Source organism: Miscanthus floridulus, unplaced genomic scaffold (genome assembly GCF_019320115.1).
Source record: "Miscanthus floridulus cultivar M001 unplaced genomic scaffold, ASM1932011v1 os_1392_1_2, whole genome shotgun sequence".
Classification (NCBI taxonomy): Eukaryota; Viridiplantae; Streptophyta; class Magnoliopsida; order Poales; family Poaceae; genus Miscanthus; species Miscanthus floridulus.
In genome coordinates this window covers 37,974-49,360 of record NW_027097689.1, presented here as the reverse complement: position 1 = coordinate 49,360, position 11,387 = coordinate 37,974, and the positions used below count along the sequence as shown (strand labels likewise).

The window sequence follows — 11,387 nt, the reverse complement described above, 5'->3', positions numbered from 1 at the left end:
TAGTGATCAGGTCAGCCATGCGCTGCCGCTGCTATACAAGATGCCAAGCTGATTACTCAACGGGAATGAGACTAACAAAACCATTCTAGCCCAACACGGCCAGGCAGAATTGTCTAATGCACAAAGCTAGGAACATTTGGGATTAATCAATGGATCAATTGGTCAATCAATTGATTAACATATCTAATCAGTAGCTAGAGGACGCAAACCTAACCTAACAACCAGCCAAGCCAAGCTAGAGTTAAGTTAGTTAACCACACGCTAGTAGACCGGCCCCTAGTAGACTAGTACATGGGGTTTACGGCTGGCTCACAGCTCCAAGCGTTGGCTTTTTGCTCTGATTGGATCCTGCTAATACTGTTCAAGCACCGCTACGCGTACCGGCGGTTCGTCCCACGTACAGGCTATAACACCCACCGACACGTGGGGCCATCCTATATGGGCCCTGCGTGCCAGTTGCTGTACGTTTTGTGGTTTGGGGAGGCTGTTGGTGCACGGAGCTGGCTCAGACAAGTGGCGTGGGGCCCACCCTCATGTGAGAACAAACTGTTTGATTTGATTTCTTTTGAGGCTAATAATGTCTCTGGGCTCAAATTTTCCTAATGATACGCTTTGGACATCAATCATTGAGCTCCATGAGATGAATTCCCTCTCTCTCAGTAGTTTAATCAGGGGGGCCCTTTATAGCTAGTATTCCCTATCATCAGACCATGCGTGCCTCGAGTTAATTTGCACTAGCTAATGCCTAACCTAATGAGAATCCAAGATCGATCCATCCTTACCCAAATCCAATAACCAAGGCATGCATGCTTCTGTAAATAATAATAATCTCCCTAGAGTTATTAGGTCGGTAAGAAAATATAAAAAATTGATCGAGGTCACAAGTTAGTTGCCTCTTTTGATAATCCACAGAGGCAACATTATTGCCCCAATAATAGATGTATGTATCACAGGGCCTCCAGTTGACTATTATGCATTTTCAGGCCTAGGATTGTGGTGTATACAAGCATAGATCATCTATGAGGACTGAGGACTTGTCAAATTACCGTGAAAAGGCTATATTGTCCCACTTGTGTATTAGCCATGTGGTTCTATAAGAGGTTGTTGGGTCCTGATGGCCCATTTTGGAATGTGTCCATAGAAACGGTTAGATTACAGTAGGTGGAGTGCATCATTTTATACAGGCGGCTAGAGGATTCTCATATAAAATTCCTTTTGTCAACTAGGCCAGAGGCAAGAAATAAAATTCTTAACTTGCTGGGGTTCTTGATCCACCACTCTAGCTAATTCAAGCTTCAGAAAACAAAATTGGCTATGCATTGAGTCTTCGTAAAGGAAAAAAACACTGTTATGAAACAGCTAAACAAGAATGGTACACATGGTAGAGGCTGGAACCTTGTTCCATTATTTAAAAAAAGAACGGTACACATGAAAATGATCTAAATATTTTGTATTAGTGCAAGTCGGTGGTAGGCATAAGGAATGAAATGATTCATATAGTTATACAAAATCTTATGATCAAACTATGTGCGGGACCATATGAATGTGAGGCCACTTGTCAACAACTAGTACCATGCTGGTCCGTTGAAGATTTGTTTCTTATGTAGAAGGTACTATATTGACTAGTAGTTGCATGGAAAATTACACACAGGTTTATCAACACATGACCATATGTGTCCCTTGAATTGTCTTTGCAAAGAGAAATGTTGTCTTGAAATTAAACTTCCTGAGGGGATCAGGCATATATATATCATGCTTTGAATACCGGGTCTTGGCTTCTATGTAAATGAATGAACCATATAATTTTGCCTGCTAGAAGAAAGCTTAAATTTTCCTAGGCCGTGTTGTGCGGTAGGGATATGCAAGATCACTTCGAACCGTCGTGAACAAAACTAGCGCTTTCTTCGGTAAAAAGCACTTATTAAATCATTGATTATTCCAAATCGCCACAATGCCGAAGGGCAATTTTTCCCCTTTCTCCAACAGTTGCCATTGATTTGGATCGTTAAAAAATCAAAAGTAGGGAGAAAACATGCACTACAGAGAAAAACTAGGTAGAAACCTCAACCCGTGAAGAAAAACTAGGGAGAAACCGGCAGATAGAGAGTGTGGAATGACACGAATATATGTTAGAGCATCTCTGAGACTCTTTCTTAAACTCACTCTCTAAATTATTATATATAGAGAACTATTTAAATAAAAATCATGCTCTCTATATCTTTCCACTCTCCAATAGATTCTTTATACTTGTGCGCGCTCTAGGGATCGAGTCAGCCCCGCTCTCCATCTTTGGCTAGTGAAAAATCTAGAATAGAAGATCTTGATTAAAGATGTTGGATGGTATATTTAGAGATCTAATTTAAAAAGTTGTTGGAGGGTATTTTTTACCAATACCTCTATTCCTATCAATTAAAAGAAACTCTTAGGAGTTCTATGGGAGACCAGTTTTTCTCTCTCTCTTTTTTGTCAAAAAAATATTTTTTTGGAGTTGAATTAAGGAGCTTGATTAAAGATGCTCTAAGTTTGCTAGTAGTGGCATGAGGCATGACGTTGTTATTAGCCCATCTTCGGTTTCGGGTCTCTACTCTCTAGGACAAGCAATCTCCATGTTCCACCTAATGAACAACTAGGTCACAGCATTTGCACCCCTTTTTCCAATTTAGAAAAAGACATCACGTTTTCCGTTGCTTTTGGGAATGATGACTGAGTAACCCTAATTAACGTGCTGGTTGATCGACCTATTGCTTGTAGGCTATAGCTCACACTAGCTAGCTAGTAGCAGGCCTGGCCGTGGCCGGCGGCCGCCCGGTCCTGAAAATACTCGTGGCGGCCGACCTAAACGGAACTTCCAATGTGCTGAACTATCGCATAGAACGTGCTCCAAAAACTACAAACATTAGTACCCGGCCGTGTCAAATTTTGTGTGAGAATTTCTCGATCGGACTAATGAAATGTCGGTAACCAATCTGTTTTCGAATAAATTAAAATTTGCAGACTCCAATAGTTAGAATTCCAAGTGAAATATATTTCATTATTTTTTCTGTAACATCCGTAGCCTCAACATGCACAGGCGTTATTTATGATCAAGGCAGGATCTGGGTTGGATGGACTCAGTCGTGCATGGTGTGGCGTCTCAGCTGCCGGCCGGGATATATATATGTTCCTGTGCCTGGGCTGACCTTTCCAGCTGCACTGCACATCACAGTTGGGACACTCACAGCAAGTCAACACGTGGCCCCGCCGTTTTGTCACGCCTCCCTGTACAACAGCGACATGGGCCAGCCAACGTCTTCGATCTATACGTGCACGTTAACACGGTTCGTTTTATTTGGTCTTGGGCTAGCTGTTCCACTGTGCGCGGCATGGAGATGAACCGGATCATCATCAATCATCCTCCTCCATTCAGGCACCTTCCAGATCCACTTATTCATAGCAAGGGCACTTCCTAGATTTTTTTTTAAAAGATAGACGTTGTATTTAGTTTAGGGTCCTTATTAATAGCCAATTGTATAGTAAAGGTTGTAGAACAGCTACAAGCCTACAACACCTACAGCACGGCCTGTCTATATATAGATCGAGATGAACCGGATCAATCATCCTCCTCCGTTTACGCACCTTCCAATAAATCTGTTTATTAGAGATGGCGCACTTACTTGGCCCAAGATAGACTTTTTTTTTGTGAGGATCCATCCTTAACATTAGTGCCGCAGAGGCCGTAGAATTTTATATTTCCTCCGTCCCAAAACAGATGGCCAAAGGAAGTACATACATTGTAAATAGTGGAAAGAATGTTAAAAAAATGAGCTAAGATCTTTGTAGGAGTGGTCAAAGCGTGTGCCCACGCTATGTGATGCTAGGCCTCCTTATTTTGGTATATGTGCTTAGCTAGGAGCACCGGCCCTAACTGTTGTGCGTGTTGAAGTTTAAAATATCACCTTGTCTCCTTTGGTGATAGGTTGGTCAGCTTCACCATGAAATGCCGTTGGGCTGGATAGACGAAGGCGTCAAAGTCCACGCTGGCACGCTGAACTGGCATGACACGCTAGGGAAAATGGCAAAAATATAGCTGAGTTACTGTTTTTTGGAGCAATTTTGTATTTGACACAATAAAGCTAGAGTTGACCCCATATCGGTGGCAAATAATTAGAAACCCCTCGTCAATTGGGATGAAAGACAAGGGTGCTCGCTGTATTTTTCTAGGAGAAGCATAATTTACTATAGTAAACTCAGCGACGTGGCATTTGGAGGCACTCTCGAATTCCTGCCCAGTGTTTGCTACTGAGAAGTGAGAATCACGCGTGTGGGGACTGGGGACCGGACGAGCTTTTGGCTGGGCTTGTTAACCGACGGCGTGCGGGCCAGCTGAGCATTGATTGAAGGCCGGACGTGGCCCACCGGCCCAGCCACTGGACGTGGCGTTGGCCCACAAGCCCACAAGCACCTGCGCTCGTTGCATGGCATGTCGGGACTTGGAGTTGAAAGACCTTGTTCGGTTCTTCCTTTACCTCCTTCTCCGATACATATTCATATTTACAAACTATAATAATAATAATTACAATACGTATAACGTAACAAAGACAGAATCCCGGGTTCGCATTTTGGTTTTCCGACGGCCTCTGACGGCGCGCGCATGCACGCAGCAGGTACTAGCAGTTATGGGCGTTGGAAGTACGTGCCTGCTTCGCCTACCTCCTGCTCTTCTTGATCACGAGCTACACGATATATCGAACAGGATCCCTGACGACGGCGGATGACGGACTCATCATGCACATGCAGAGCAGTGATTCAGTGAACAGTGATCAACAGTGCGTGTCCGCTGGCTCCTCACGCCGGCCGGGCTGCTCCATTTATTGTTGCCTCTTTTCTCTCTGTTTATTTATTTATTTGTCAGAGAAGAAGTAAGTAGATTGGTCTGCGAAGGAAGGAGCTGCAAGTACGAATGAACGTCGTCATTCAGAGGGTTAACTGACGGGCCATGGGCTATGGTTGAGCCAGCTAGCTACGGAGCAGTTTCTTTCCGTGTAGCTAGTCTGCGGTCCGATCCACCATCGCATTCGCATTCGCATGCACCGTCGTGTCATCGTGTGGTATATATATATATATATATATATATATATATATATATATATATACTCACTCCGTAGTAGTACATATATTTCGTCTTCATTCATGGACAGAGAGATGGATCGGTCCATGGATGGATGATGATTCAATCCCGCCATTATACGAGGAATACTACTGATTGGTTCCTTGTGAATCGGTTCTCGATCGGCACAGCCCACGTGCCATGATTTGGGTTATACAAGTTGGCGACCAATCGTGTTACAGTGGGCACGTAGGAACGTATAACAGACGTCATCGTCGGACCGAGGACGACGACCATTATTCAACGGACGCCAGCAATTAGGGGTGCACTGTCTCACATCTCTTAGGGGGGAATACCCATTTTCATTCTCCAACTCCCTTCCGAATTCCCCGAAGAGTGTCATATTCGAACGCGCACTCAATTTCAGTTAAATTAAAGTCGGTTTCCACGGATTCAAACCCTGCTTGACTATTCATTGACGAGGTATGACAGTATGACGTGCCACGTAGCACGAGGGAAGAGATTGAAGCCAAATGAAACAAATCGATCCAAATGGTCACTTTGATGGTTGAGAAATGAAATTGAACCCCGGAAAAAAAAATCAAGGACAAAAATGTCTATTATTCTGTCCTATTTCACCAACACTAGCAGTATCCAAAGTAGTATTCACATGATTTTTTTTCTTTCTTCTCCTCAAATGAACTATATATAGAAGCCGGTGAATCCTTTTTTTTTTTTTTTTGCTTCAACAACTTCGGCTTCTTGCGATAACATAGCAATAAACTACAACCGTTTAAAGCACTACAAAAAAAGTCTTAGGGTCGAACACTTGACCAGAGCTTAGTTTGGTCTCGGATCTGGAAAACCATCTCGATCGTTTAGAGTGAAGGAAGTATTATAAGTTAACTTTAGGAATCTGTACCCACTAAAGTCACAGAGAATTAAATAGATCACCGGCCCTAACTACATAGCTAGGCTCATTTGTGTTTGGCCCAATAATAATAGGGAAAGAAGCTATTTTTCTCTGCCTCATGGGCCTCAAATGAAGCCCATAATAAGAATCATCAAACGAGTCCTCGCCAATATAGTCAGCTGAAAATTGCTACCACACTCGATTCACAGGATAGACCAGGAGACCACAATGGGCTAGAGAGGGGTCATCAGAATTGAAGCACTGAATTGTGGCAGCAATTTGATTTGCTCTAAAACTACAATAAAAGGCTGATATAAAATTTCGTAAGGACCTATAACTCGCCACGAATAAACATACAAAATTCGAGTAATCAAGAAAAGCAGGAGCTCGATCAGGCAATAGATAAACACACCCAGAAAATAAACAAGGTAAACTCATGAACGAACAGTTAGATTAGTTTCCGTTTTAGCAGGAAATTAATCTATGAGCGAAAAAAATTCAATACACAAACATTAAAAACTACTTCGAATCCTGGTCACAAAAAATAAACCTTCCGTTACTATTTGCATTATATATAGACGGACGAGACTCATCAACAGGGCAACAGCATAGCAAATCAACAACTGATCGATCGAGTGACCATCGCGATCTCTCCTCTTTGTTCTTTGAGAGACGATCGATCAGCCATGGCGCTTAGCTTCAAGATGCATGGCCGCCTCCCTCGTCGCCGCCGTCCTCCTCTTGGCCACCCCACAAGCTCGAGGTAGACATGCGCATGCATCACACGATTCTTGGCATCATTGCGTGCCGTCGTCGTCGTTTCAATGCATGATTCAGTCCTAACCTGACCTGACCATCACGCATGCCAACATGTGTGTGACGTATAAACACTAGTACTAGGTTGCGCATTGGAGGACGATGAGGTGGTGCCGGACGACATGGTGCCGGTGCAGAAGCCGGCGGAGCAGGTGGTGGTGGCAATCCCCGGTGGCGCCGGCACAATAATGGCGGGGTCGTCCATCTGCCTGCAGTGCCAGTGCTGCTCCAAGTCGAGCCCTGGGACATGTCAGATGACCACCTGCTGCTCCAGCTTCAAGTGCGACCGCGGCGGCAGGTGCAACCTCGTGCAGGACAAATGCGGCTGCGGCGGCGCCAACTAGTCGGCCGGCCGCCGGCCGTCTACTTGACTGGCATGCATCGGATCGATCGATATATGGGAGTTTTAGGATTTTGCCTAGTTATAATGGTCTTGGATTAAACATGCAGTCTACCACTGCAGCTGCAGGGCACGAGTAGGAATTGTCAAACTCCTTGTGTCTTTAATTCTAATGTTGAGAAGAATAAAATGAGCACAGAAAGTGCCTTTTAAAATGTGTGTCGTGTATAATTTTTTTTTGTGGTCAATTATTAAAACACCAGCAACGCGCACATAAAAGCTCATAAATCTTATGTGTGGTTTTGTTGCAATTTGTTGGCAACGCAGATGCAACAGATCCTCAATGTTGTTAACCAAGAAGTTTTGGCACCTTCATGGTAAACTTCAGTACTTCACAAACTAATGGTCTTGCCTAAAACAAAGTGGTTTTTCTACTGTCACCACTGTTGACTACAAGACGAATGTGGATCCTATGACATCATGCTTCTTGACATCGTTGTTGACATACGAGAGGCAAAAAAGACATATGAGATGACAATGCCTGCCTGTCCTTTTTATTACATTTTTAGGTTAAACTGCTGCTTCAGGTAGAAGTTCTTAAATTTAAGTTTCGAATTAAATTTTCTTCTATTAAATTAGAAAGTTTGTAATTTCAATTTCAAAATTGTTATATTCAAGTCGCCAGTTGTTTTATTTTCAATTTTAGCTTCAAAGTGCAAGTACCTGGCCACTCAATAGTTGGATGGGAGGGAATCTCAATCTTCTTCCATTTAGGGGTACGTTGTTTTGACAATCTAGGGTCCTCTTTAACAAGGCTTTGGATTCTTAAAACGGTGAAGCTAAGAAAAATCACATTTTTCTGACTTCGGCTTTTGGTTTTATTGTTTTTACTTGGTTTTGGCTTTGTAATCTTGAAAGAGTGCCCAATTGACTGTAGAAACAATCTATGTATTATGAAGCACAACCACTAATGATCATGCTAAAACTGTATGTTTTTTGTCTTATATTGTACCATAAATTTAGAATGTCTTTGCCACCCATTAAAGGTAGTAAAGTTGAAATTAATGATAGTACCTATATTTTTAAGAGGTGCTAAAATTTAGGCCATGTTTAGCAGGATTCTCTTTAGCTTTGGCTCCGTGCCACAGTACTACACGAGCAAGAGACCTAGAGTTCCAATTCATTTCGCAACGAGGGAGAAAACAGCTCCTATGAATAGTGATGCTACAGTTACTGCGTAGAAGAAGCCATGAGAAACCGTACCAAATAGACCCTTATATTAGTTGTACATATGTTTTACAATGAGGTACCGAAATTTATACTGAATCTACATATTTTCTACAAGGAGGTGCCAAGATTTGCACATGATACCTCTCTAAGGGCCATAAGAAAGCTTGGAAATAGATCAAATATGCAGAAATTGATGAGTACATATTTTTAAGGCCCGTTTGATACAACTCTAATTATAACCAAAATCAGTCTGTACATTCTACGGTGAAGCAGTTCTTTTTACCTTCAGTTTGTTTGGATAGAGAAATGTTTGATAAAAACAACTTCTCCTAGATGTGAAAAACCAGGAGAATAGCTATAACACCCTTATATTTTTTTCTTTTTTTTTCTTTTCTTCCTTCATTATCTTCTTCCCTAATTTATCTCTATTTCTTCTTTCTCCACCCTATCTCCACCGCACGGCTTCCCCTCACTTGACTTCTTTTTGCACACGGTATGTGCCCCTCACTGTGTCTCCCTTTCCCACGGCCAGCGTCTGGCCCTTCCCTCCACGCTCGGTGTCCGCTCGCCCTTGCCCCGTCTTTGCCCTCCCCGTGTCAGTGGCCACCTCAGACACGTGCTAGCGTCTGCTCCTCCCCTCCTCATGCCACCCGGCGTTGCCCCTTCCGTCGCCACATGTGTCCAACCTCCGTCCCGCGCCGACGTCCTCCTTTCCCACATCCCTCCACCGGGGCAGTCTAGACCATGCCCTTATGTTGAGGGAGAGAGAGAGAGAGATGACGTGCTTGGAATGCCATTGCTGCCTCAAGAACACCAACCCGCAGGTGTGTCTACGAACAAATGGTCGATATGTACCCATGTGGCTCGATTTATGATGAGTGATTGTCAACGCGAGTAGCGTTTGAGTTGAGTTGGTGAACTAACCGAGGCGTGAGTTTGGGTTGTGCAACATGTCACTTGGATTGTGGTGCGCAGGTATGAAGCTCGGAGACTGTGGTCGACGGCCAAGGTGAAGGTCAAGCGGGGTTGCGCCGATGGATTGGGAGCGATGAAGGACGGATGCCGGGGCTTGGACCGAGGGACTAGAGAAGCCGGGTGACTGACCGTGGGTGGCTGACACCTGGGGCCATCAACAAGTGCAAGAGTACATATGAAGTGGACCGCATTGACCAAGTCAAGATGACGGTCCAGCAAGTCAAGCGGAGGCAGAGGAGGACTTGATGGCCGGGCTGTCAAGGAAGACAGTGACACATGTTGAGTTCGTGGGGTGAGCGCATGGTACGCTGCCCACGAGTGGTTTGGTGGTTTACGCCCGTTTTGTTGCTCCGTTTGTCCATTTGGCCTTCTGTTTCTTCTGTGAGGTTCTTGCTGTGTTCAAGAACTTTTCTCAGCTCTCTAGTCACCAGTTGGCTTGAGAGTTTCGAGTCAGACTCTTGCTTCTCCGCGATAGAAGTGGAGAGCACCGTCTTAGGTTTTTGTTGTTGTGTTAGTGCTTTGTGTGTGTTGAGGTGTGCTACTGTGTTTCTAGTGAACATCCAGCCATCACTTGGCTCGAGGGCATCTCGCTTGGAGTGTTTGGTGCTTTTGGTGGTAATTTTGGGACAGTGGTCATTTCGAGAGAAAATTTGGATTGACTCCCATTCACCCCCTCTGGTCGTCTAGTTCGGTCTTTCAGTGTCTCATGAGTCACGACGTGCTGCTACTAGAGGATCTGTGCCTCTGTGGTGAGTCCGTCTGCTCGATTCTAGAGGTGGCACTACTGGACTCAGGTTCTTTGCCGAGTGCCTGTGACACTCGGCAAATCCCCATATACACTCGGCAAAGCCTTTGCCGAGTGTAACCCTTGGCAAAGATCACTCGACAAAGCCGGTGACGGCAAAGGCTCTTTGCCGAGTGTCTTTTGTCGGGCACTCGGCAAAGGCTTTGCCGAGTGCCCGTAAACCACTCGGCAAAGAAAAGTTCCTTGACAGCGCCAATCGACAGTGACGGTCGCTTTGCCGAGCGCCTCACGGGGGCACTCGGCAAAGCCCGCTCTCTTTGCTGAGTGTCAATCGCACTACACTCGGCAAAGGTGGCCGCTTTGCTGAGTGCCTAATTGGCGGCACTCGGCAAAGGCAAGGAGGCTTTGCCGAGTGTCTGACATGTAGCACTCGGCAAAGGAAGCGAGGCTTTGCCGAGTGTCTTACGTGTGGCACTCGGCAAAGCTTCCCTGCCTTTGTCGAGTGTCATGGTCATAGCACTCGGCAAAGCCTCCCAACTTTGCCGAGTGTCTTGGTTATTGCACTCGGCATAGCTGGGAAATTTGCTTTTTTTGTATTTTTTTGTTTATTGCATCCACACATACATATATCACACAACCATCACATATATATCACATATCACACAACAATCACATATATCACACAACCATCACATATAATCCATAACCATGACAAATATCATCATAAGTTGTCCACAAGTATCACATAGTCCACAAATATCATCCAAGTGCTGCCACAAGTGCCACCATTCACAAATAAGCATCACAAGCACAAGTCCATCTACCTCTATTGTTAACGGCCACTCCACCGGTCCCACTGCGACGGAGGTGTGCCCTGAGCTGGAGGTGTGCCATGAACATCATTCGACGCCGTCGATTGCTCCTGCACAAAAGAGAAGTGATTGCATGTGTGAGACAAGATTTAAGGTAGGTTCTAAAAACTTGAAAAAAAGCAACATATAAGTGTCAGTTCAAAATTTTGGCAGCACCTCCCCTGCACGGTGAGGTGTCCAAAACCTACAACAAAACAACGGTACGATGACCGACAACCACATATGCATATTCACGTATCATGGTGCATTTGTCTCAACATATCATTTGGATTCACATTCATATATCCATATCCACATTCACATTTAGATTTAAGGTAGAGAAACTCACGGGAGTGACAGCAGGATCATTTGGTGGAGTGAATATCATCGGTGGTGGAACATAGCCTGAGTAAGCCCCAAGACCTTGAATA

The 11,387-nt window shown here is 44.5% G+C and overlaps 1 pseudogene; it reads left to right on the top strand.

Moving 5' to 3' along the window:
* The first annotated feature begins 6,685 nt into the window (after positions 1 to 6,685).
* Positions 6,686 to 7,159, top strand: LOC136533982 (uncharacterized; annotated as a pseudogene).
* Positions 7,160 to 11,387: the final 4,228 nt, after the last annotated feature.